Source organism: Lutra lutra, chromosome 4, assembly GCF_902655055.1.
Source record: "Lutra lutra chromosome 4, mLutLut1.2, whole genome shotgun sequence".
Taxonomy (NCBI): domain Eukaryota; kingdom Metazoa; phylum Chordata; class Mammalia; order Carnivora; family Mustelidae; genus Lutra; species Lutra lutra.
In genome coordinates this window covers 75,443,477-75,470,808 of record NC_062281.1, presented here as the reverse complement: position 1 = coordinate 75,470,808, position 27,332 = coordinate 75,443,477, and the positions used below count along the sequence as shown (strand labels likewise).

General features: G+C 42.6%; 1 protein-coding gene across 4 annotated transcripts in view; it reads left to right on the top strand.

Moving 5' to 3' along the window:
• Positions 1 to 27,332, top strand: part of FAM110B (family with sequence similarity 110 member B) — a 150,772-nt gene that overhangs the window by 66,646 nt on the left and 56,794 nt on the right. For 2 of the 4 annotated variants that reach the window (XM_047727566.1, XM_047727567.1), the window contains one exon: positions 17,147 to 17,233. The gene's annotated coding sequence lies outside the window, so the exon portion shown is untranslated. Of the gene's footprint in view, positions 1 to 11,798; positions 11,975 to 17,146; positions 17,234 to 27,332 lie in introns of those variants that run through there. The other 2 variants (XM_047727565.1, XM_047727568.1) reach the window with 2 other exon arrangements.

The following is a 27,332-nucleotide window of genomic DNA, read 5'->3' as shown; positions in this document are numbered from 1 at the left end:
TTTGCAGTTGGATGACTTCGGTTTATTCAGATATGAAAAATCCGGTGTATTCCATTTCACTGCAATTTAGGTCAGAGAATAATGCTGGAAAGAAATATGTATGAAGACCTGAGTGAACACAGACTACAGAACAGCACAAAACTAGTATATAAAAAAGGAAGATAGGTTAATGGAAATTCCAATTAATTTCATACAACTGAGTCAGCCAGAGTTTGAAATGACAGTGCTTTAGTATTGCTCCTTCTTGGTTGTCATTGGAGTATTTTTTTTTCCTATAAAATACATCTTTGGACTTCTTTTGGGAGGACAGAAATGAAGTTGTTTGTCCAGAAGAAAAAAAAATAATAGAGGAAATTGTGCTCAAGTTCCATTGCTAAAAATGAGGAAATTAAGAAGAGTAGTAATTACAAATCAAGAAAGATCTTCCTTCTCTGTGCTTCCTCTTCTGTTCCTGTCCTAGGCTGGGGTTTGAGGCCGGAGGCTCTGGCCCATCTACGCAGGGCCCTGACTCTTGCCTGGAACATCTAAAAAAGTTAGAGTATTGATTTTGAGCTGTTGGACCACCCATCACTACTGATGGAAGTATCAAGACCTTTAGGAATTTCTAATTACTTCATCCAAAAACGCAGGATCCACTCTTTGTGGATAAGCTGTGCTCATTGTAGGCAAAATGAAATTAACTAATTTCCTCCTGTATCCCCAACTCACCCTCAAGGTAACAGAACACGGGGTACTATCTTCTTAAATCCTGGCATTGACTCATATCACATATTCAAATTGCATATGTTCTTAAACGACATTAAGAACACCCGCAGGGACGCCTGGGTGACTCAGTTGGTTAAGCCGCTGCCTTTGGCTCAGGTCATGATCCCAGGGTCCTGGGATTGGGTTCCTTGCTCAGCAGGGAGCCTACTACTCTCTCTGCCTCTGCCTGCCACTCTGCCTGCTTGTGTTCTCCCTCTCTCTCTCAAATAAATAAATAAATCTATCTTAAAAAAAAAAAAAAAAAGAACACATGCAAATATTATGCCTACCTTTTGGAGTAAGATGATTAAAACTGCAAATGCTCCTTTAGTCTATAACATGTGCCAAATACCATCAAGATATGGGGTGAGCGGTTTCTCTTGCTGCCCTCTGGGCTCCTATAGTGCTTTTCCACTAATCTGTTAGGCACTTTATGCCGTTTATTCCTATTACAGAACATTTCTCTGATGTTAATTTAAAAACCTTCTATGTAATTTGGTACACAAACCACTGTGTAGGCTTGACTCAGACTTCATGATAAAAAAACATTCATCATGTGCTATTCCATGTAGAAAGAATTTAAACTCTCCTCTTCATTAGAAGACCTGCCTGCAGTAGAATTAAAATACCTTCTCCCTGAATGGGAGCACTGATTTGGCAAAGATCATGAGCAGTCAGTTCAAGAGGAATGTAATCGAATACTTGAAATTTAAATTAGCTTGTAATCTGACTTTGAAAATAAAGCAGAAGAGAAGCTCAAGAAAGTTTCCTTAAGGTGAATTAATGTCCTTCAAGTCACTTCCAGTTTCAAAGTTAATAACATACGTACGATAAAAGTAATATGCAATGAGGCTTATCTTTTCCTGTGCTTGTTCTCCCTGAGACACTGACACCGTGATTAGAAAATGCTCCGTATGGAGAGAGCACCCACATCTGCAGAAACGGTTTTCAGATACCACCGAGATTTACAAAGTGTCTCGGTAATGTTTGGAGGAGTAACTTTTCTCTTTATTGCCGCTATAAAGCATAAAGCGATAACCCAAGAAAGAACCTTCAATAAGTAACACGGATTTTGTTTATTTTGAAACTAGTCAAGTGTTCCTATTTTCAGAGTTTTCTTTTCTCTTCAAATCACTTCTTCCTCATTCTTAAAGGACACATTGTTTTTCCCCTAAAAATCACTGAGCGGTAAACACTCCAGGAGAAGAACACTAGTTAAATGAAAAGGGTCCCATAATTATCGTCGCTGCTTTTAACAGGATTCCGTAAGAGAAATTTTTTCTTGCTATAAAAGAAACCATGGAAAAGAATGTCTACATATGGAACTAGGAGCAGGAGAAAATAGGAAATCCAGGCACCATGTATGAAAAACTTAACATTCAAAAAAGGAACTGGGAGGGGGAGTGATTATTTTCAGTAGGGGAAAAAAAGAAAAGTCTTGGCTTTACAGATAATTACACATTTAACAGTATAGATGGAGTAAAGCTTAAGTTGCTTCAAGGCAAATTTCTGTTAAACAATTCCCACTTGCACATTAATTTCTATTATGACACTTAAAAAATTGGTCCCCGGATATAATAAAATTGCCTTTAAGATATACACAGGTAAATGGAAATATCTTTCCGACAAAACCATCGAACCATTATCTATTAATGATCCTGAGCTAAGGTTCACAAGATTTTTTAAACTATGAAAAGTAAAAACAGTCAGTAGAGGCAGACACACTGAAAGGTAGGTTGTTTTGCTTTATCTTACTTTAAACTCAATTGCTACTCTAGTAGTAACAATCCATAAAGCTTCAGAAACCTGCCAAGGTCTCAGTCAATCTTGAAGCATGCTAATGTTCCTAACTTTATGTCCAAAGAAACGATTTTCCATTTCCTCCATCACTTAAACTTACTGGTTTCTTTCCAGACATTTGAACCGAGTCATGCCTTCCAAGTGTGTAGGAATGCTTTTAGATAAAAGGAGACAATTATCCAAATAACTAAGGCAAGGACTATCTGAACTGCGCTTAGCAGTGCGGACTTAACCCCGTGCCAGGAGAGGCTTGCCCTAATGTCTAATCAGCAAATTGACTGACGGTCCAGGCTGAACTCTTGGTTCCCATTCTGATGGTCTGACTTAGGGCTGGGAAGATTAATTAGCTCATCAAAATTGTGTTTGCTGAGGTTGCTCCTAACTGGTTATTTACCTGCTGGTTAGCAAAGTTAAGTTGCACCATGAAGACTGGCTGTAGGCTAGATCTGTCAACCAGGACACGAGGCAGCAAGAATCCCCCAAGCCTGAGACATTAGAGGGGCTGTACTCATTCAAAACTTGCCACCCACAGGTTTTTCTTTTCCTTGGGAGGGAGTAGGAAGAAACACAAAGTTTTAATAAACAATTTATGTTCAATGTTAGTAATAGCACAGTAGAAAAATTTAAAACTTCAGACAAGTCAACCACGCAGAAATTCACTATTCACGTTGTGGGATTTTGCTCCCACACTTTTTCTCTATATATTCAGACATCTATGTATACATACACAGGGAGGTAATATTAACAAAATGGAATCATAATATATGTTGATTTATGACTCTCACTTAATATTTTAGCTTATAGTCTCATTTAATAAATACTCCTCTAAAATATCACTTTTGAATAACTGTATAATGTTCCATTAATTTTTATTATACACAGTGAGGTAATCAATTGGCTGTTGTTGAATACAATTTTCTTTCTTTCTCTTTTTGCTCTATAAGGGATACTGTGATATGACAAATACCATAACTATATATTTTTTGCAAATATCCTCAGTTACTTCTAATTTATCTTTGCGCACGTGATCCTTAGAATGATTTTCCCATAGCAAATGGGCATGGGTAAAGGTATACACATTTGTAAAATTTTCAAAATGTTTTTTCCCACATCGCCCCGGGGGGGGGGGGAAATCCATGCTTATTTAAATTCCAGAGTTTCTAGATGAAGTTCTTAACAGTATAACATTTCCCATCTGGGTTGTCCCCAGGGCATGCTGATTATATATTTATATTATGTACTTATTTTGCTAAAAGAAGGGTCTGTTTTTCTAATACCATTAATATCACTTGGCCTGGATGTTTTTCAGTCAGCCAAGTATGATTAAATAATGTTTACAAAAATGCTAGGTACTCTCTAAATGCTTTCTGTATGTATTAACTCATTTAATCCACATAATATCATTATCCTCATGTTCTAGATGAGAAAATTCAAGCATGAAGAAGTTAATTTACCCATGGTTGCCAGTTGGAAAGTAGCTAGATTGGGATAAAATATAACATGATACAAGGTGAGAAGTACATGACGTTCTAGCAACATAATTACTCCCAAAGAGTATCATTCAGGAGGCTAAAACTTCTAAAGTTTTGATATGAGCCCTTTGAAGATACCTATTCTTTGGCTCCTACTGACATTAAAAGTTTCAGAAAAGGGGCACCTGGGTGGCTCAGTGGGTTAAGCCTCTGCCTTTGGCTCATGTCATGATCTCAGGGTCCTGGGATCCAGCCCCGCATCCAGCTCTCTGCTCAGCAGGGAGTCCGCTTCCCCCTCTCTCTCTGTCTGCTGCTCTGCCTACTTGTGATCTCACTCTCTGTCAAATAAATAAATAAAATCTTAAAAAAAAAAAAGAAGTTTCAGAAAGACCCCAGATGAATTTCATAACAATTTTGTTTTGTAGTTAAATATTTATTTGGATGAAAGTAATCGTTCAAAGTTAGTAATGTTAAAACACGATTATGAGCATTCGTACCATGCATAGTTGAAGTTCTTCCATGAAGCTTTTGCTTAAAATAGCAGCACACATTGCTCATGCAAGATGATATGCCTTGATTTTGGAACAATAATCGTAGAGATAACACTGAAACACTGATGCTGATGCTATACAGAACTATTTATAATTATAGGAAATGTCATTTAACCGAAATCTGAAATGTTTAGGTATTCCACTTGAGGAGACAGAGCTACAATTTAGGATGTTAGTCCATTTATTATAATTTAAAGGTTTGTAGGAATTATCCATGGTCAGTAGAGAAAGAGTCCAATCCTGAGCCCTTTTGGTAGAACAGAGATAATTGATAAGGTAAACACTTTCACATCCTAGAAGATGCTTGTCAATGTCCATAAAATATGGTATGATTTGAGAACAGAAGGGAAGGTAATAAGCTCAGGACTATTACTGCAAGCTAATTCAGAGCTTATTATATAATTTTATATAAGATTTATATATTACATATATATTATGTGTGCTATATTTATATTATATTATTTATCATTATATATAATATATGGCATACATAAAATTATTTAATAAAATTTAATTATTACACCCACGGGGTAACTAATTTTTTGAGTATAAGAATAAATGTGGTTTTAGTGTGAAACAGAGCAAAATAGGAACAGATTGAATCTGGAGTCCCTGAACAAGCCAGTCTCTGGGGCTCCCCTTTCTGAATTCTGCACCCCACCCCCTCAGGGAGCAAAACTCCCAGGTGCTTACAGCCTCCCTTGTCTGTAAATTCTGCCAGGGGAGAGGCTATATTCTTAACCCAGGGTCTTATAATAGGGAGTCAATATATATTTCTGGAACTAATGAAGCAACATCACCTCAGTATTTTATTTTATTTTATTTTTACCTTAGTATTTTAGATTCTCAAATAACCTCCTCTTCCTGCCTTAAACTTCCATTTCGTAAAAGTTGCCAGTCAGAATGTCAAAGATTAATCTTAATTGGTTATTTAAAATCATTCCTGTTAAGGTATAAATCACTGATGTCTTAATTAGTGATTTTTATTGTTGTTAAAGAAAGTTTCTTAGAGATATTAATTTTTAATTTCCAGAATGCCCATTCATTAAAGGCTCTCTGCTGTCCAGTACCATTTGGACATGTGGGTTCTGATCCCAACATGTCCACAGCCATGTGTGAATGTCCTTGTTCATTCTACCTCATCAGCTGAATAAACCCATGTTTGACTTGTAGATCTATGTAAATATAAATGAAAGGAGGATAGGAGGTTTGATTTCTGAAGAATATCAAAGTTCGTTATTTATGCAATGCTTAAAGTTGTATGCAATGAGAGACTTTGAAAATTCCCTATCATTATTATTAGACTTTATAATTAGGAAACAATCATTTGGGTAAAACTGGGCTGTTCTAGAAAATAGGTGAATCAAAAAGATACTTTCCTAAGAATATTGTGTTTGTGAGTTAGGACTCTAACATGCGAAATAAAACCATCTTAATGAAGAATTTTCTTAATCTGATGTTCATTAGGCATGTGTGTTTTTGCATCCAAATTTCAAAACTTTCTTATGTTACCCTAATCATTTAGTTTCTTAGTTTTGGGAGGAAAAATCCCTTTTGCATGACCATATCCCAGCTCTCTTCTTAACCCTGTTGACCTGCACAGGAACTCCCTTGTGGATTCTTAATCTGAGCCATGTTATGCTGGGAGTTGAGGTTGCCATTCTTTCTGAGGTTCGAGAGCTCACCTCCAGGGCAGGGGTCTTTTGTATTTCTGCGAAATTAGCATAAGTAGGAGTTGGAGTCCAGTTTTTCATTTTCCCATAGAAGGGCAAGGGACAGGTTGATTAGTGTTAGGATTTGCGGAGATGTGGGGGCTGGGCAGGCCTACAAGGTCTGCTAAGTTTGTAGGCACTTGCTACTTTTGTGCCCTGAGGTCAGGATGCTAAATGTTGGAGAAGGATACAGAGGGTATGGGACATAGCAGACGTAAATTTTGCCTGTTTCAACTTTTTTGATGGTTAGTCCCATACTTAAGAAATTCTTTGTTCTCTTTCTCTCTTTTTAAGATCTTATTTATTTATTTGACAGAAAGCCCGTGAGAGAGGGAACAAGAGCCAGAAGGAGAGGGTGAGGGAGAAGCAGGCTCCCCGCTGAGCCGGGAGCCCAACGTAGGGCTCAATCCGAGGACCCCAGGATCATGATCTGATCCAAAGGCAGATGTTTAACGATTGAATCACCTAGGCACCCAATTTGTTCTCTTCTTCCACCAAGTGACCTCCGCCTCTAGGCCTAAGAGGCCAGTTTCATTCCTGGTTAAATAAGCATGATGGGGCTAATCCCAGCGCAAGACTGACCTATCATTAAGCCCATTTCGAAGTCCAGAGTCCTAAACTCAGTGGTCCATTGGGTGGGCCGGGGTGGCAGACTGTTAGGAGAGGCTGAGAGCATGTAGGGTCTTATAGGTTTATAATAGGGGGAACAGCAGGAGCATGGCCCAAGGAAGTGGGGAGGGAAAGAGACCCTGAGGAATGATCTGTCCAAGCACTGTGCTCAAGAACCACTGAGTTGTGCTGTCCAGACACGCACTTGTGGGTCCTATGAAGGCCCTCTAGGAGGGTGCTTGGGCCGTGCGGGATCTTCAGTTTACAGATAGAGGCCGTGTGTGTGTGAGGGTCTCAGACACGCCTTACTGTGCTATCAACTGTGGACCATTCATAGCAAGCCTCCACGACAATCTCTCCTGAGCTAGCTGCCCCTCAAATTCCTAACTCCTTAGCTATCTCAACTGTTCCCTATCCTTCTGTCTCTCTTCGCCAATACTGTAAAATACGTATCAGAAGGATAAAAGAAAAAGGTGGTGGCACCGGCAAGGCTTTGAGAAGACACCACAAGATGCACCATTGGATTGTAAACCCAGTTCCACCAAGAAGACTCACGTAGTCTGCTTATGGCCAGGCAAGATGACCGTCTACACACAATCATCTTTATCAACGGGTGGCTTCCCAGGCATCCCTGAGAGAGGACTCCCACAGTGGTGGTCTGCGCTGATGTACAAATGAGCCTCTGAGGCCCTGTTGACTCAGTGGGGTGGCTTCGTGGTAAACAAGGCAGCATGCTAAGCGTCTGAATGAAGAGGGGCCTGAAGGCTGCAGGTGATCTTTGGAGCAGCTGGGGTGATTTCCGCGGCTCCATTCCGTCTTTCTCAGCCTACCCATGTTACACCTGCATCGAGCATCTTGTATGCTGCATTCTAGGAAGGAGGGAGGAAGGAAGGGAGGGAAGGAGGGAGGGAAAAGGAAGGGGAGGGGAAGGGAGAAAAGGGAAAGGAAGGGAAGGGAAGAAAAAAATGAACAGCCAGTGTTTGGGACTTATGAACAGAGAAGGAAGGAGCACCATACTTCCTAACTACTCACATGCTTTTCCACCAGTTGTCCTACCTGTTGTAGTCAGAGGAGACTTTTCACAGCTTGTACATGCTTTTCTTTTCCTTGGAGTTGGTAGTAAGTGGTATGCTAAAGCCCCTCACATGGTCTGGGGGGAGCTGATTGTTAACATCTCTGCCCAGTGACTTCATGTTAGTTGGTGGCTTGACATCCCACAGTGGACATGCTGCTGGTCAGGGCCACATCATCCCAGGCTGGCTATTCTGACACATGCTAACCCATAGTCTACATGGGTTGGGATCCATGGCATGTCCTGGACCATGGCTCGGCTGCCGGTCTTTGCTCCCTCTGCTGGCAAAGCTGGGGGAGTAGAGCTGGACTGGGACTCCCAGTCAGCTGAGTGAGAGAATCATCAGCCATGGAGGTCCAACTGTTGAGCAGATACTGTTCTTTATAAAACAGCCCTCCTGGATCCCTTTCAGCAAGTTGGACTTTGACCAACAACCGAAACTGAGACACGACTGATCAGTCTAAAGTTATCTAGGAGCCATAGGCTTAAACAGCATCATTTTTAGTATATGAACCCTAGTTTCTGTTCCAAGGAAAGGACACTTAACAAAGCTCTACATGGAAATTCTTTTTTTTTTTTTCTTTTTTAAGACTTTACTTATTCATTAGAGGGAGCACAAGTGGGGTGAGAGGCAGAGGGAGAAGCAGACTCCCCGCTGACATGGGGCTCCATCCTGGGACTCTGGGATCATGACATGAGCCAAAGGCGGACGCTTAACAGACTGAGCCACCCAGGTGCCCCCCTAGATGGAAATTCTCGAAACGTAGGCTTTCCTCTCCTCGTTCTCCAAGGTTGGAGACTCAGAACAGAATTTGAGGAAATCATTCAGGTGGGTAAATGGTGTGTGTGGTGAGGGACTAATCTTCCTTGCCCGGTGTGCAAATGTGAGATGTACATGTTTTTGTTCTTTGTACAAGGAAGGGTAAGTGAAGGTTTTGCCTTGCAAGATAGTGGGAACCTCTTACTCTTTAGTAAGAACTGAAAAGGAATAGGCAGAGTTTCAGAGGCCTTGGCCCAAACTCTCTTCCTCCTTTGATGTGTGCTGTTTGCCTCCGTGTCTCCAAGCCCTTCATTTGTCCTCAGGCTCCATCAGCAGCTCCAGGACCTTCACACACTCTTTGTCCTCACCCTCCCTCCCTCTAGAAACCTTCAGCCACAGACCAGTCAGTCCACCCCCACTTCACAGCAGTTTACCCCATGGTGCTTACTCTTTTGTTAATGAATCACTTAATGTTTAGCTCTCTCATTAGTGTGGAAGCTCTGTTAGGAATCAGAATACTCTGGCTCTCAAGGTCCCAGGTGTCTTTGCACATAGTAGGTGCCAGAAGGTGTTCAATGAGGGAATGAATGATTTTTCAGAATCAAGGATGCGTTGACAAAAGTTCAAAGACAAAATTGCTTATTCCTGAGGTCAAAAAAACAGAGGCTCACCCAGCAGAGTGGCAGTCAGAAAGATTACCAATTAACCTCTACTTAGTTTCAAACAAATATTGGTTCCAAACATGTTGAAAGATAAGACCGAAGAAAGGATAGCCGCTCCCGCCTCTCAGAAAGGGTCTGCTTAATGCTTATACAAAACAGGCATGAGAGAAATTCATCAAACAGCTTTTTAAAGTGCCGTTTTTGAGCTAGCAGTCTGTTAAATGAAGGGGAAGGCAGGGCTGTTCAATGTTTCCTAGATAAATGCCTGGAAGTGTTACTAGTCTGTATCCTGGCAGCCTCTGGGGAGCTGTGCCTTAGGCCAAATCACTGAAGCCAATTCCTCTTGGAGTTTTAGCTCCTGATGATACTGATTGCACTTTGATAATTCCATGGTTGACGCTTCCAGGTAGCACACCGAGCAGTCGTTTTCTTTAGCAGACTCATCTCTGTCGTATTCTCCCAGAGTTTGTGTCTCCGTGTACGTTTCCTCACACTTGTTGGCTCTTGAGTTTATGGACCATGAGTTGCTGTGCTCTCCCTTGGAAGTTTATGGGCCATGCCGTCCCTTTCTCTAGCTCACTTCCCAGACAGGTGTGGGACACAAAAACTGGAGTATGAAAAATGATCCGTAGGCAGGATTCCTTTTCCGTGGCTCCTGATTAATCCCTGGGGCTATCTGGTTCCTTGGAGCAAATCATAATGTCTTTTGAGAATGTCAGCCTTCTCTGAAGGTTTTCAAAGGAAAATCAGAGCAAAACAAAACTACAGAAATGAGAAGTTTGCATCATACTACTGGATTACAACTTGACTGGTAAAACGTACCCATTTCTGGGAATTACTGAAGGAAAGTTTAACATGTGAACAGATTTGATTCATATCACCGCAGGATGGTTAATTTTGTAAAACATACTGAGAAGAAAGAAATTACTTTAAAGGAGAACAAATCCATAAACAGGCTGCAGAGACAAAAAGCTGCATTAGACTAGCTGGCTTCTCTCCTCTCCCTTTCTCACATAAACATGTCGTTTTAAATCGAATCGAACTTCTCATTATCTACTTTCCCAATTTATATTCCATAGAAAACACTTTTAAAATGTATATCACATAATCTATATTGCAAATCATTAATGAAATGCAATTATATGCCCATAATTTCCTGAAAATACCTTCTAAGATTGGTTCTTATAGAGTCAAGTGAAATTGTAGCAATTACATAGACAAAAAGGAGGTGTAATAATTTTTGTTTCGAGAGTGAGTACCAGTAATGATTCTCTGTGATGAATCAAGTCTGCCATTAGCTTGTCACTGTTAATTCTAAATGGTGTTTCTGACAAAACTCCGCAGTGGGGAAGTGTTTAGATACTTTTTTTAGAGGAGTGTGATGCTGGAAGAAAAGGTAGACAATAAGAGGTAGCAAAAAGCTTGCTGCTATTAATAATAGCTTGATTAGAACTCACTGTGTGCCAGGCCCCGTGCTAAGTGCTAATAGCTCATTGAAATAACCCTGCAAGGTGTCTCCCATTATGGCCTCGGGGATACAAGAGAAATCCAGTCCCTGGCCCAGTCACAAAGGGAGGAAATAGCTGATCCAGAACTTAAACCCAGTCAGTCTGACGGTTAGGTTCATGCCTTTTATCTGTGCATCAGACCACCTCTCACAGGATTTGGCTTCTAGAACTAATTTTGCCATTAAATTGTGAGGTAGGCAAATTTATTTAATTTTTACTTTTATAATAATTTCTTTTTAATATATTTTTATTAATAACTTCTGATATCCCTTTTGCATCTCTTGTAGCTCTTAATTATTATTCAGTACTGTAGTCAAGATTATGACTTTTGACACCTTGATTAGCCCTTTTCCACTATGGATGGCAATGTGCATGGTATTTCCAAGTATACTGAGAGATTAATTAGCACTTTAGGACAAATGAGTGGCAAATTGCTAACCAGGGTAAATAAAAGTGAGGCTTGGATTTTATAGCACTCAGATTTTAATATCTTCCTTGTATCGATTTTATTATTTCTCAGTGCTGGGATCTGTTAAGTTTAAGTAAGCCTGTAGTTCTGTGGATTGATTTGGCCACTCTTTGTTTCTCTGCATTGGAGAAAAAAACAAGAATGCACTTTTAAAAATCACTTATAGTTTATAAGGTGATGCATTAATCTTCAAAATGACAGGAAATCAAGATGATTTTGTCTTTGGGGTTTAATTTATTAAAATTTAATTTGCTCATGTGCTTTGCTCCAAGAGCTCTGTGCTAGCAAACTAGCTATAATTAGATTAGCAGCCTGCTAAGCGCTGGTGACAGCCTGCGCCTCAGAGAGCATGTGCTGGATTCTGCATGAGCCTCTCCTCATTGGTTGCTAGCATCACTGCTCGCCAGTTTGATAGGTTTCCACAGGACTCTTTATGCTGCATTGGAGACATAGATACAGAGATACTCTTCTGTGTTCTTGCAACGGTGGAGGTGCTCAGCTGGTAACGGTAAAGGAGGAGGAGGGCACCGGGGAGAAGGTGTCTGTCTTTGTTGTAGTGTATTGGAGCCACCAGCTGCCGGCTGCTGGGGATCAGGGAAGAAGTTTCAGTTCACGGTAATTACTTGGAGGCTTTCTCTCGCAGGAAAAACAGGGCCATGCATGAAACGAAGCGCGGTCCTCATGTCATCTGTTTAATTTGTTCTTGCTTTTGTTAATATCATGCATACTCCAGCGTTCCTGGATTGTGGTATGTTCTCCCGGAGAAGGATTGGCCGGTAAACAGCTACCCTGTTCGTGAAGGAATATTGTTTTTACCTGGATTCAAGTGTGTTATGTAGTGGGGATTGATGCTTATTGGTTCTCTTCTGTTTGGGAAAGTCCGATGTTGCATCAGTGTAAGTGTCTTTGGAGGTGCGTGTCAGTAGCCGGTTGACTTTGTTTGCATGGAGTCCGGACTCCCGTGAATAATGAGCAATCAAGGAGAGTTCAGTGAGACACACTTTAATTAGGACGGGGCAGCGATTTGCCTGGTGTCGATGCAGGGTCTTAGCAGAAGTAATGTGCTATTGTTTCTTCAAAGATGTGTGCAGCCTTCATTTTGGATGGTTTTCTTTGTTTCACCTTTTGTAGTTTTCATTAAGCCTTCTGAATATGGAGAATATTAGCATATCCCATTTTGCCAAAAAATATATTTAGGTGTATAGTCCGCTGTGCCAAAGGGAGAATTTTTCACTCTGGGCTTTGTTTAACAGGGACATTGCTTTCGGAGTTGAAATGAAATCACAGAAAGGTGGGGTTCTTACCACTTTGCCTCAGGTTTGACAACATTTAAAAATTCCTGGGTTGTTTTCCAGATCAAATCATAAATGATCCTAAATTCCATCATAAAGATGCTCTATTTTGGAGGAAAAATATCTACGTGGCCAAGGCTGGGCTGAAGGAAACCCAAACAAACGCAGTGGGACTCCTTGTTTCTCAGGGTACCTTCGCCATAGAGTGGTTTTACACCAGGAGAGCCCCTTGGCATCCCTTAGTCCTCAAACTTAAAAATCGGTGTCCTTACCATATCAGGCTGTGGAGACCACAGAAACTTGTGTATTGACTCACCAGTCACACGGCTGGCTAGCTGCCACCATGCGTCTCTGCTATCAGTGGAGAGCCCTGCTGAGAGCTGAAGGCTGTCAGGAATTTTTTCCCTGCTCCCAAAAAGCCAAACATTGCCATTTAACTATTTTGTTAAAATAACTGCTTTGATTTAAGGCTCTCTTCTGGTTGAAGGGGTTCCATATATTCTTTGGCAGAGGAAAACTTGAGCTTACTTAACTTGGCTTCTCTCCCCCACCCCAACTCCATGTTCCCCTCCCTAGGCTATCCCAAGGTGTAATAAATGGTCGAATGTCCTGTTTCTCTCAGATGACAGTGTGAAGAAAAAAAAATAAAGGGCTATCATGAAAGGTGGTCATTGATGGTGACGGGGCATCATGTGTAAAGACAAAGTTTGATAGTTGTTCAGTGTAACGCGGGGTCTCTAGGACAAGAGGCAGGATGCAGCGGTTCCATGTTAAGTCACCACATGTGATAGGTTGGATGTGAGAAGGGTTGCTTACTTCCTGTCTGGACTCCCCTGACACGAGCCACTCCTGCTTCAGACCTGAGAAGGTTGCTTTGCAGTGGCCGAGATCACAGTTGGCTCCAGTGCTCCTTGCTCTCCTTCCCACACCCCAACCCCATGCTCCCTTTTCAGCCCTCGGTTCATCCAGACATGGAAAGCAGCCTGCTCCTGACAGTCAGGCTTGGACACTCGTTTGGGGAAGAATAATCGGATGCATTTCCATGACTCTCTTTCTCCCTCTCCTTCTCTTCATCTCCTGAAATACTTCCTAAATTACTTTGGTCTTACAGAATTTCCAAGAAGTAGGCTGCCTTAAGAGTAAATGATTGCTGTCCTCCTCCGTTAACATCATAAACCTCCTTTTGTGAGCTCAGCTCCATTAGGCTGTGTGTCTTAGGAAGCTGTGGGAAATAGTTCTAAGTGACAGATTCTCATGGGCTGGATCTTAAAAGACTTTGTGTGTCTAGAAGGAACTCCTTAAAAATGTGATGTAAATGTAAATGTGCATGGATATTGTGTCATGTACTGGGATATCCCAAAGGGCCTTTTAACATAACACTAAAAGGGCATTTTTCAGATAGCATTAAATAAAACGTTATTTAGCTTTTGGCAAAGTTAACAGAATCTGTACTTTTATCCCCAGATGAATTACAGCTCTTTTTTTTTTTTTTAACTACATTCAGGGAAATCTTTATGTATTTCTGAGATAAAACTGTAAAAATAAATTTCTTAGACACTTGAAAATTTTGTTCTTTCCCCTCCTTGTAATTCTGTGGCTCTTTCCTGAAGAGGGAATGACATTCCTGACCAATCAAACATAGGTCCGTTAGCATGAACTAGAAAAGAAAATGGATAATCTTCTGAATTAAAACACGAAGTGATACTTTCTTTTTCTCGTAGGAGCTCGTAATCACAGCAGGAAAAATGGTAATCAGTTTAAAAACAAAGTCATTCCGTGTATATAATGTCCCACAAAGCAGCTGGGCTGAGCACAGTCTGGAAGGAATTGTAGGAAAGAAGGAGCAGTGTGCACTGCGGGCTCTTGGATGTAAGGGTTGCAGTGTAACACCTGTGGGTGGCTTTCTGGCTGGATACCCAGGCATCTGTGATACCAAAGGAACTGAGGGACATCTGTCATTAGCTGTTGATCACCATCTCAGGATTGACCCTCCAAAATCTGCCTGGGTTGGAAAACTATTTGAAGAAACATCAGGTGTCTCCTCTAAGTCTCTTTCTTTTTCTTTTTTTTTCTTCTCATTATTTCATTCTGTAGTTATGTTCACTTAACATGTGCTAGGATCTGTGCTAAGCGTGAGTGAGAGAAAGATAGACACACGGCCCTCTGTCTGTAAGAAGTGGTCCTATGGAAGACGAGAGAGAGTAGAATGAATAATACATTAACAATACGGTGTACAAGGAGAACAGAGGCATTAGCTTGGTGATACCAAGGAGGGGTGACCAGTTCTTAGGAAAGGGTGGGGAGAGAAGGCTTTAGGAAAAGAGAGATGGTAGCACCCGGCTCCCAAACCAGAATTCTCCAACTGCCACTCAACCCACACCACATCCACTACTCCTAATATCTAGCAAGGGTTGGTGTGGGCCGCAGATCTGTTCCATATCTCACACTGACTTTGAGTTTCACTATGTGGTCTTATTTGTTACCTATAATTAATGTAATAAATATAAACTCTTTTTTTTTCTTCCTGCTAACACACCTTTTCAGAATACACAGTGGACTGTTGCATAGAAGTATTTTTGTTTTAATAGATTTACATAGCATGGGATTTAAAAAAGATTCTTTAATGTCGCCAGTAATTTAAATGTATTCAGTAGTTTCAAAGTTCATCTTAAAGGAATCACCAAATACTTTCCTTACTGTTGGACTCCCCAATCATTTAGTGATTATTTTTGGAACTGTTGGCATAGCCAGGAATGATCATTTGCCATTGGATGCCTATTGATGCTTTTATTTAAGTCATTCATTTTGTACATGCTCATTAAAGACAAGCTTGCAGAATTGGGGCTTGGAGTATAACATTGGCATTGAACCTTACTATGAGTAAGGCCTTCTTCTTTCCGTATACATTTAATTGAATTTAGACATATTTTAAATCTGGCTAAATTTGGTGGGAAAGTCCACTTCAAGGATCGTGTGTTTGTGTGTAGATGTTGCCACCAGTGAAACATCTGTATGAAAACACGTTCTCCATTTCCAGTATTCAGAGCCTGGCATCACAGAACCCTCCGAAATCTGCTGTGTTTTGCCCTAGTCAGGCTTCCCTACCGCTTTTTTCTTAAGTGGGGATATAGCCTTTACTTCTCTCCGTCTTCGCCCCCCTCACTGTGTGGGAGGTATTCTTCTGAGCTCACTGCCCAAGCTGGCCGCTCGCCGACCCACTGGCCTCTGGGAGACCACTCCCTTCAGTTTTTCTCCTGCCTCAAAATGTTTCTTCCCAGTCTTCTCCTTTCCAGCCCTCCTTTTTTTTTTTTTTTTTAAGATTTTTTTTATTTATTTGACGGAGAGAGATCACAAGTAGGCAGAGAGGCAGGCAGAGAGAGAGAGGAGGAAGCAGGCTTCCTGCTGAGCAGAGAGCCCGATGTGGGGCTCGATCCCAGGACCCGGAGATCATGACCTGAGCCAAAGGCAGATGCTTTAACCCATTCAGCCACCCAGGGGCCCCGCAGCCCTCCTTCTAAGTAGACGTACTCCGGAGTTCTGTGCTTCATCAGCTTCCCTGTCACATGCCCTCCACTGGCCGGTCCATCCACTGCCACAGACTTAGCCAGCACTCCCGTGTCCCCATGTGTCCCCTGCTCCCATCCTGCCAGCCTCCTGAGCTCTTTGTGCCTCATGGGCCTCCCTGCCCCCTCTGCCTGGAATGTGCATCTCCCAGTAGAGCTGTGGCTTGGTCCCTCCCCACCTTCAGATGTCTCCAACTGCCGTGGCTGCAGGAGCGTTCTGAGATAGCCCTTGTTGTATATAGCCTTCCCTGTCTGGAATGTAAACTCTGAGGCCAGAGATTCCTCCCTTAACTCCCAGAGCCGAGAACAAAACTCAGTCCATAGGAAGTGCTCCTGTCAGTACTTAAGAATGAATGAATGAATGAATGAATGAATGAGCATGTGTAAATGACTGCTGGCAAGGGAGTGTGACAGTGCAGGGGAAGGGTGCTTCTGTGGCTGTCAGGAGTTCTACCGCAGCCAGCTGAGTGGTCTGTGGCAAGTGCCTTACCTGACTGGGCCTGTTTCCTGTTCCAAAATGGGGCTTGCACACCAGATGGGCCCCAAGGCCCTTGGAAGATCTAACACTTTATCTCACCGTGAGGTAGACTTGGACTCGGGATATGCAGAGCAGCCATTCCGGAAATGAGATGACGTCCTGTAAGCCTTTATTTATGTGACTTCTCTCAACCTGACGTTTATATCCTTCTGTATAAGTGCTATCTCTGGTCAGATGTCTCCTTTAAAAAAAAAAAAAAAAGTTGAAGTGAGCAAACCCCTTAGCTTCTACATGAAACATGTAAGAACCAGCACGTTTTGGTGTACTTACATGCTTATCTGTTTTTTTATTTATTCACCATTTTTAAAAAGAATTTTCTACTGTTATGTATACTTAGCAGCCTGCCTCTTTTTGTCAAGTAAAAACCAATCGCCATTTTTTCCTGTGTTTTCAGATATTACGTGCTGCTGAGACTAGCTGGAGGTAGAACAGACCCTCTGTGACACCTGGCTCCGGTCCATAATACTCATCCCTCTCTCAAGTAAGTACGTCACTTTATTTTGACCCATTCTGAGCAGAAGGTATCGATTCTCTCTGAAAACCTGTGCCATTATGACATTAAGACAAAGAGGCTGAGAGGCTGAGGTTTCAGATATTTTGCTGTCTGGCAAAAAAAAAAAAAAAAAAAAAAGTCCCTGTCTTCGAGGTCTCTGCCCGGACTAAAATAACAGTCAGCATGATTGACTTGTGCTTTTGCAAGGGTTTCCGTGATAGGTCTTTTACATATTTGCTTTAATAATTATGGTTTTTTCAAAGGCCATGTCATATTTATCAATCATACTGATCAGATATTTGGATTTGAAGACAATATTAAAAAGTGAACATCTTTGCACTTTAATGAGAAATACACTGTCTGTGGTTGGGGAATTAAATGTTTTTTTCTGACATGTCAAATGGTATAGGGCCAGCAAAGAGCGCCCTGGGAGTTTGGGGAGAGAGAGTTTTGCGGGATGGCCCGCCAAAGGAGGTCATGTCAAGAGGGAAGTACCTAAGTGCCAGCCAAGGGACAGACTGAGAGTAGGGGGCACGTGTTGTCAGAGAGCCAAATAGCCCTGGGAATGTGCCTGCTCCGTGGAAGGTCCTGCTGGGGACATTGCCCCACATCCGTAACACCCCAGGATTCCTTCCCGTCTCCAGAGCTGATGGAGAACACAGAGACATCCTAGAACCAGACCCATCTTCTCATGAAGGAGCCAAGGAAGTGGATGAACAGTGGTCAAGGTCCAGATGGTTCCTCCTTTTTTCAGAGAGGTTGGGAGTTCAGTATCACCAAATGAGGACATTGGGGATGTTTAGGAAGTTGGAGACGGCTCTCCAAGTGACTGATGTCTACAGTGACTACGGAGTGGTAAAGAGCAGCTCTCATGAGGACACTGTCTTAACCTTAGCACCATATTCCCGAGCGACCACATGCTTTGATTTGATTAATAGCCTTCCTTGAGCCTCTTTTCCAGCATCCCTATGTAATGGGCCATTGTCTATAGAATATGTAATGCTTTATATAATTTATTATAACTGCCTAATGCGTGACCTTGTTGGACAGATGTTACCACTCTTCAGGAACCTCAGAATCCAATTTAGATTGACAGGTAAGAACCAGCCTAGACCAGGTAGATTTCCTGCAGTCCATGGACAGAGGGGCATTACAGAATAAGCCAGCAATGACCCTCAGTGATAAACCCTGAAATCCTTCACTCATCACTGTTAAGACCTTATCTTCTGATCCCAGATTTCCAAAGTTATAAAATGAAAGCCCTGGGCTCCTGTTGGCTGGAGGGAGCTCCTCATCTCCCATCCCCAGGTCTGAGATTGCAGAGCTGCCCCTGAGCACAGGCAGATTTAATGGAGAATGCCTCCAGCATTCTGTGTGCTCCACTCTGCCTCATTCTAGGAGCCCACCTATCCCCATCTGCCCACAAGTGAGGAGTTATCTGTGACATGTGCTAAAAGCAGGAGAAGTCCCCCAGCAAATGGGCCTGTTGGTCTCCCTTATGATTCCCAGCACCCCTGCTCTCCCACACACAGCCATGTGTGATGGTTACACTCACCAATGTTCACCCACTGGCTCCTGCTGGCAGGTGAATTGGCCGCCCGGATGGGCAAAAAAGGGCAGAGGGGTTGGGGCGACATGAGTATAACCTTAGCTCCACTGTTCACCAGCCTGCGAATGGACTTTACTTTCTGAGCCTCAGTTTCCCACATACCAACTGAGAATACCAACAAGCTAGTAGAGATCTGCCGAAGGCTAGGGGCATAGCTATAGAGTGCCCGGTACGACGTAGGCACGGGAGAGATAGAGGACCCTTCTTCCCCCCTCCCAGACAAATTTTGGAGAAAACAGTTGGTTACCTTCACAGGCATAACCGTCTGGAGTTTGTCAATATTTGTCAATATTCTTATTTAGCTAGGTCCTGCACTGGGGAGATTAGAAAGGACTCAGCCACGTGACTCAGTAGTGCACTGTCACCTGGACTGGAGACACTAATTCTTGGCCTTGTATCTCATTCTCAAATAAAGTCAGGTCACTGTGTGCAAGTTGATTTCAGTTGTGTGTCGGTTTTCTTGTAAATAAGATGGAAGCATTTATTTAAAAAGCTATGTAAAGGGATGCCTGGGTGGCTCAGTGGGTTAAGCCGCTGCCTTCGGCTCAGGTCATGATCCCAGCGTCCTGGGATCGAGTCCCACATCGGGCTCCTTGCTCAGCAGGGAGCCTGCTTCTCCCCCTGCCTCTGCCTGCCACTCTATCTGCTTGTACTTACTCTCGCTCTCTCTCTCTCTCTGACAAATAAATAAAATCTTTAAAAAAAAAAAAGCTATGTAAAGATCACTGTGAAAAGCATAGTTTTTTTTTTTATTTTTAAATTTTTCTTAACATATAATGTATTATTAGCCCCAGGGGTTCAGGTCTGTGAATCGCCAAATTTACACACTTCACAGCACTCACAATAGCACATGCCTTCCCCAATGTCCATAACCCCACCACCCTCTTCCTACCCCCCCCCCCTGCAACCCTCAGTTTGTTTTGTGAGATTAAGAGTCTCTTATGGTTTGTCTCCCTCCCGATCCTATCTTGTTTCATTTATTCAAAAGCATAGTTTTTGTCTTACTATCCAAATGTTTTTCAACTGTTTTTGGCGATTTTTGCATTTAAAGTTCATTAAGTTTTCTTCTTTTCTGAGCTCTTACCTTAGATAGATAAGCAGCCTTAAGAAGGCAAATGTACGAATATTGTCATTAATGTTTTTCACTACTTCTCAATACCTACATTTAAGATTACTTTGTTTTTAGAGTACAGGGTGTGTCTTTTAAAACCATGGTTCCTTGTTTAAGGAAATTGAGAAAAGAAAGGCATAAGGTGGACTTGTAATGCTCCTTTGGTTAAACTTTTGAGTTTTTTCAACCTGGAATATAAAACCTCCTATATGTTGTATATGTGAGTCATTTTTTTAAGATTTTGTTTATTTGAGAGAGAGAGAGAGAGAGAGAGAGCATACATGCATGGGTGGGGAGCAGCAGGCAGAGGGAGAGGGAGAAGCAGACTCCCCACCAAGCAGGGGGCCCGGACTCTGGGATCATGACCTGAGCCAAAGGCAGACGCTTAACCGATGAAGCCACCCAGAGGCCCAGTGAGTCATTTTTTAATAAGAATATACAAACACTGATTTCTGTGCATTATCCACGTGATTGCAATTTCAGGGAATAAGTTACAATGTTCACCTTTGTTTTTAGTTTCTTGTTATCTGAGTCAAACTTAAGTCACTGATCAAGTCAGTTTCTCCTGGAAAGTTTCCTTTTTCAAAACTTCTCTGGGACAGATCTTTTTCTTCTTTTATAGTGTAAGTGCTAGGTACTTAAGAAATTGCTGGGAGCAGAAACAACCTTTGCATGCCCTTTTCTGCGGGTTAAATGGTCCTGACCAAAAAATATGAGCTAGTTTTCCCCAAACAGCTTTTTTTCCATTTTCTGCGTTTCCCAGATCTGGTCCTCCATAACGAAAGATTTGTTCCTTGTCTGTGACTCATCTACCTTTCAGGCCCAGCATCTCTGACTTTTGCCTTTTTTCCCAGATCAGCTCTTTGCCAAGCAAATATGACTCAGAGCTCAGGTTCCACGGGTAGTCAGGTGTGCCTCCTCAGAAGCCGGCTCAGCTGACCTTGAGCAAGTTCTCCCCGGAGCCAGAGAAGCCCAACCACTGTAATGAGAGCCACCTCGCAGCCCAATGGAGCCAGGTTTCCACCTCGCTCGCTGCTTTTTAAAAAAGAGGAGAAGAGGAGCATTCTCTGGCAAAAATAGCTGGGATTTTTACTTGTTTTATTCTCCTTCTTCACAAAAATCATCCAGGCTTCTTTAAGGATAGACGTAAGGATAGTCTCCTCTCTAAAACAAAATATTCCTCTCCTCAGAAAGTATCGTTCTATTTTTGAAGATTTAATACATGTTTATCGTGAAGTTCAAGAGGCCATTAGGGATTGCAATTTAAAGTGTTAAATTGCCAATTAAGTTATTTGGCATATTTTATTTTATTTTTTTTTAAGATTTTATTTATTTATTTGACAGAGAGAGATCACAAGTAGACGGAGAGGCAGGCAGAGAGAGAGAGAGAGAGGGAAGCAGGCTTCCTGCTGAGCAGAGAGCCCGATGTGGGACTCGATCCCAGGACCCTGAGATCATGACCTGAGCCGAAGGCAGCAGCTTAACCCACTGAGCCACCCAGGCGCCCAATTTGGCATATTTTAAAATGCGATTTTCTAATCAAATGAAAGAAATTCCGTAAGTTACTGTGTGTGTATCTAGTTTTTCATTGTTAATTATTAATGGCTCTTACAGAATAGATCCAGTTCATTGTCAGTGTAGTCACCGCTTTTCTACAAGGAGCGGTGGAAGAGTTAAGCCCATAGTCTGTGGAAAGCTTGCCTTGGGAGCGCTGTGCTACCGGCATCATATGCTTCATCTGTAGTCCGCACGCTTGCCCTGCAGAGAAGGCATTAGAATTTTCATTGTGTGGATGAGGATACAAGAATTGAAGAGTTCAATCTGATAACAAAAGGCAACCGATGCACTGGGTATAAAACCCAAGTTTAGGGGCACCTGGGTGGCTCAGTGGGTTAAGTCTCTGCCTTCAGCTCAGGTCATGATCTCAGGGTCCTGAGATCGAGCCTCACATCGGGCTCTCTGCTCAGCAGGGCGCCTGCTTCCTCCTCTCTGTCTCTGCCTGCCTCTCTGCATACTTGGGATCTCTGTCAAATAAATAAATAAAAAATCTTTAAAAAAAAAAAAACAAACAAAACAGCCCAAGTCTACCCCCAGGTCTTCTTTTCTTACTAGTTGATTTCTTTATTGTGATGGGGTCATGAATGGAATGAGAAGGGTAATTGAGGGTGACTGGACAATGGGAAAGTCACAAGAAAACATGGATGTCTGGTGGACTATCAGAGCAGTTCCTTAGAAACTATGGGCAGTATCCAATTAATTAGAGAAGGGATGAGGTCCAAAAAGTCAAATAATGAGAGAAACGAACCGTAAGAGCACACCCATTAGAGAGAGAAAGATACCTACAGAGTGATTGCAACTGTGATGGGTGAAAAGCTAGACTATCAAGACCTTACTCTTTCTTCTCCAACGTGTTGAGTGTCTGCTCCATCATTAGGTGTAAATTGAGAAAGCGTTTGTGCATCCTGACTACTCAGAGAAGTTTAGAGAGGTGGAGGCCCATCAGGACTGAGTGACTAGTGAACACTGGAGTATCATCCCCATACTGGTCGTTCTCCTCCATAGCCTGGTGCTGTGGTCTGAATGTGTCCCCCACCCGATTCATATGTTGAAATCCTAAATGGCCGTTGTGATGGTGTTAGTTCATGGGGCCTTTGGGAGGTACTTAGGTCATTAGGGGGGAGCCCGAGTGATGGGACGGTACCTTGGTTAGAGAAGCTCCAGAGAGATCCCTTGCCCTTTCTGCCATGTAAGGACACCGTAAGAAGCCTGCAGTCCAGAAGAGGGCCTTTACCAGAACCAGTCATGCTGGCACCTTGATCTTGGACTTCCAGCCTCCAGAACTGTGAGAAAGAAATGTTTATTATCTATAAACCACCCAGTCTGTGGCTTTTTGGTATAGCAGCCCTAACAGACTGAGACACCTGAGATGAAGTTGGTCCCTGCATGTGGCCTTTGGGTAGTTCTTGCACGTACCTGCTCTTTAGCTTCACAAAGCCCTGGTCTGGCGTTACCTTGAAATTTACCTCTTGCTCTTGCTTGAGTCTCGTGGGTCTCTCTGAAGGGCACATTTAAAGCAGAGCGCAGCTCAGCAGCATCCTCAGACAGAGAGATCCAGTTTTTGCCGGGACAGTCAACGGGAGGAGCTTCCTCTGGCAGGAAGCCCCACTGAGGGACCGCTGGCTCTTACCATGCATACTCAGGCGCCTCAAGCCCTGCTCGCTTTTCCTCAGGGCTTGTACGCTGGCGTCACCATCTCTTCAACACCAGGCAGCTCGGGGATGACTTAGCCTTATTACAGCAGTCAGCCTGCCTCTGGTCTCTGCTCTCAGTCCATTTAGCAAGCAGAAAATTCTTTTAGAAACACTCTGTTCATCTTGTTACCTCCTTGCTCCCAAACCGTGTTTTCTCCCAGGTACCTATCGATCAGATTTAAAGTCCAGAGCCCTTCAGTTGAAGCCACCTCTCAGCTGACCTCCCCACTCTCATCCAGAGTCAGCCTCCTTCACCCTTCTCGTGTTCCTGACACACCTGGCTCATCAGACTGTGGGCTCCGCTTCCTGCCCCGTCCTCCTACCAGTGGCTCATCCTCAGAGTCCATGAGTTCCTTTGAGGCCCATTTCAAAAGTTACCTTTTCCTTTATTTAAAAAAAAAAAACACCTTTTTTGAGCAAAATCCAAGAATCTCTACCATTCACTCATTTATTCAACAAATTCATTCAAGCCATTTCTTCACAATTTAGTATATATCCATGTACCTTCATAGGTAGTCTTTTTTTTTTTTTTAACATTTTATTTGTTTATTTGAGAGAAGAGAGAGACAGTGAGAGAGAGCATGAGCGAGGAGAAGGTCAGAGGGAGAAGCAGACTCCCCGTGGAGCTGAGAGCCTGATGCGGGACTCGATCCCGGGACTCCAGGATCGTGACCTGAGCTGAAGGCAGTCGCTTAACCAACTGAGCCACCCAGGCTCCCCTCCTTTATAGGTAGTCTTAAAATTATCCTTTGCTTTAAGCATTTATATGATTGTCAAATTATATGATAAGTTTATTTTAAAATTGCATCTTACTGTAAAAATTGCATCTTACTGCATCTTTACTTAAAGGACAAACTCCCAGCAGTGATGTAGGAGCATCCCTCTGGTGCCTGCCCTCAGGGAGCATGGGCTGGGCTGAAATCTTAAAAAAGACTTGCAGATGTTCTGCAGTTGTCTGAACAGTTCTAGGGACTGATTAACTTCCTGAAGAAACGTGAAGTTCTTTACCAGCGCGGCATGCCCTTGGTGAAAGTAACGATTTCATTCAATAGCCCAGATTGGAAAGCTATTGCCAGTTCTTAAGGTCTCCAGAGTAGAGTGACATCTAAGTAGACTTAAAAAAAACACAGTCGAGAGAAAAACACAGCATCTCCTCTGGAAGGACCCCTGGAAGGAAAACAGACCCACTGACAGCAGGAAGCATGAGTATAAACTCGATCGGAATCCCACCCATATATGAGGCCCAGTTTGGGTTTCCTCTGCCGTGTGAAGACCTCACTTTCTCCTAAATCTTCATTTGTTCAGAATTGGCATTGCCCGTACTCCTAGTCCCTGATGATGGTGAGTGCGTATCCTGGGCTCTCTGCAGTCCCTGAGTCCATAGGGTGTACTTACACATTGTCTGGTTTCTGTCACAGTTAAGTTCCCTCTGCCTCTCCCTAGCACGTTATACGTGATTGGGGGGTAGGAATAACATGTGTACTCTGTGTCTTTAGAATCCAGCATAGAATCTAGCAAACTATAGAGGATTTGTAGACTTTATAGAGTCTTTATTTATACTTTATTTGTAGAGCAGTTTGTAGACTTTAACAGGACTGAAGGGCTTTCTCTACACCTAAAGAGGAAAGTAATGGTAGGTTTCTCATCTGCCTTTTTACAAACGCTGATGGCAGCCTTTACAGGTACAAGACACAGCAGCACCAGGGGTCAACAGGACTGGTGGTATCATTTCTCTGAAAGAGAAAGACACCGTCTACTTGTGGAAAAAGGAAGGAGGAAGTGAAGTCAGAAAAAGTGAAGGGGGTGGGAGGAAAATTTAAATTATTTGTGGTGGGTTATAGTTGAACATTTTGGTATAGAATTAGAAGAACTTGAACTCCAACTTTAAACTAGTCCAAGTGGGGAGTAATCAAGGCATAAATAGCTTTATCGAAAAGCTCTTTAAGTCTGGACTCCTCAAATGCATTTAAATATGATTCTGTTCACAAAATTTAGTTGAGATACAAGTCTGTTCTTTAGCACAAATTCAGCATTCCCTAGGGACTCATGATCAACATTCAGAAACTCAGTTGTTAGTATTTGGCTCCAAGTTCAGTAATTGCCTTAATTTGCAACTTGAGGGAGGTCCCACCTCCAAAAGCACATATCAGCACTGATGAAAAATAAGGAATGAGCACAGCTATGCCCACTGTTCACACTCACCCCAGCTTCGCGTTCTCTGTGTTAATCCATTCATTTCTTCCATTTAAAAAATACATGTATGTAGGCAGAACAGAAGCTCTGGTTCCATACAAGAAGAGTGTGGTTAATTCGTGGGTAGGTCAGATCCATGACATAGGAAAAAGATTCCAGTACTACATCTTTGGTCTCTTCTCATAGATCAGAGCAATCTATGAATGCCAACCAACAGTCTATTCCCTGTGTCCTCTGAAGCTTCCAGGTGTGTTTCTGGGAGGTGTGCTTGGGAGCAAGGCCTCGATGGCTGACATTCTTCTCATAGAGTGGCGGAGTCAAAGGAGAGAGTGCAACGTATCGATGGGGTACACTCCCCACTGAAGAGACAAACACACAGTTTTCAAGCATCATTTTAATGGCAGTTGGCCTTAAATAGTGTCAGTTTCAGGTTTAAGTGGTTTGATAAGGGTCTCATGCTTGCCTTCCATCCAGTTGGCAGCGGACTTGGAATCTCATTTTAACACGACTTTTCACGGAAAAGCTTAACACCTTTTATACCCTGCTGCTCTCCATCTCCCAGGTAGAGAGCGGGCTGCAGAACTGTTCTCTTCACCGGTTAATGTGGATTACATTCCAAAGAGGTTCCACTGAGATGCCAGTGGGGTTTTTATACGTCATTGCGGGAATCATGGTAAATATCCCCACCCAGTAGTGTGCGATCCTAAGCGTAGCACAAGGTGCTAGCTCCCATCCTGCATTCCCCAGACCTCCTTCTGCACTCCGTCTTGCAGGGGTTGTCAGCGTGGTCATCCCTGGCCAGACAGAGTCAGGATCGATATGTGACTGTCTTCCCCAGTCCCACTGCCTTTTCGAGCTTCTGCCTTAGGCTCTGTCTCCCTGCTCCAAACCTGGAAGCAGACAGCAAAAATAAGGGGGGAAGGCAGGGCTTCATTTCCTTTTATCCTCCAAGAGTTTCATTTGTAGTTCATTTCATGCTGTACTTTTTAAGAAAGAAAGAAAAAAAAAGACCCACTTTTTAAAAAAAAATTTCTTTCATACCGTTTAATCATCCAGGAGATCTTAGAAAGCTGATACCCTTATAGATTTAAGATTTTGACCATTGGCTTGTTTTGAACCAGAAAGATGCAGGCGTTTGTTGAACTGGGCCTAAGAAGGTTTTACTTGACAAGTTTTTAGAGAACATAAATAAATTATCTCAGACTATACCTGGTATGTTTATGCATAAGGCCTTTGAAGACCATATTCATCTTCTCCCCCACCGATGTGTATTTCTCCATTTTGAATCTCCCCCGGGACTTGGTCCCTGTTATGTAACATGCTGCATTCTGCCTTCGTGTAGCTGATTATTCCTTCCTGCAGTCCTTGAAACTCTCATCTGGTTGCAGATGAGACATTACCCACCACCCTGTTGTTCATCAGCTGTGTACTGTGCTCACATCTTCATAACTGACGCTCCAGCTGTTCTGAGCTAGTCTCCAAGAGTGCCAGACCAAAGCAAATGGCCTCATTTGGAGCCTTTGGAAGCATCTCTCTAATTCTTAACATACTTTGGTCACTAAGCACTCCATTAAGATATGCTAAAGTGCAATTAGGAAGAGTCCTATGAATATGTTACTTTAAGTCCTTCTCTAAGAAAAAGAAGGTTAAGGGGCACCTGGGTGGCTCAGTCGGTTAAGCATCTGTCTTCGGCTTAGGTCATGATCCCAGGGTCCTGAGACTGAGGCCCGCATAGGGCTTCCTGCTCAGTGAAGAGACTGCTTCTCCCTCTGCCTCTGCTGCCCTGCCCTGCTTGTACACTCTCTCTCTCTCCAACTTTGTCAAACAAATAAAATCTTAAAAAAAAAAAAAAAAAAAGTGAAGAAATTCCTTGAAGACATTTTATGCCATCTCTGCATCCCTTGGGGGTTTCTCATTATCCTT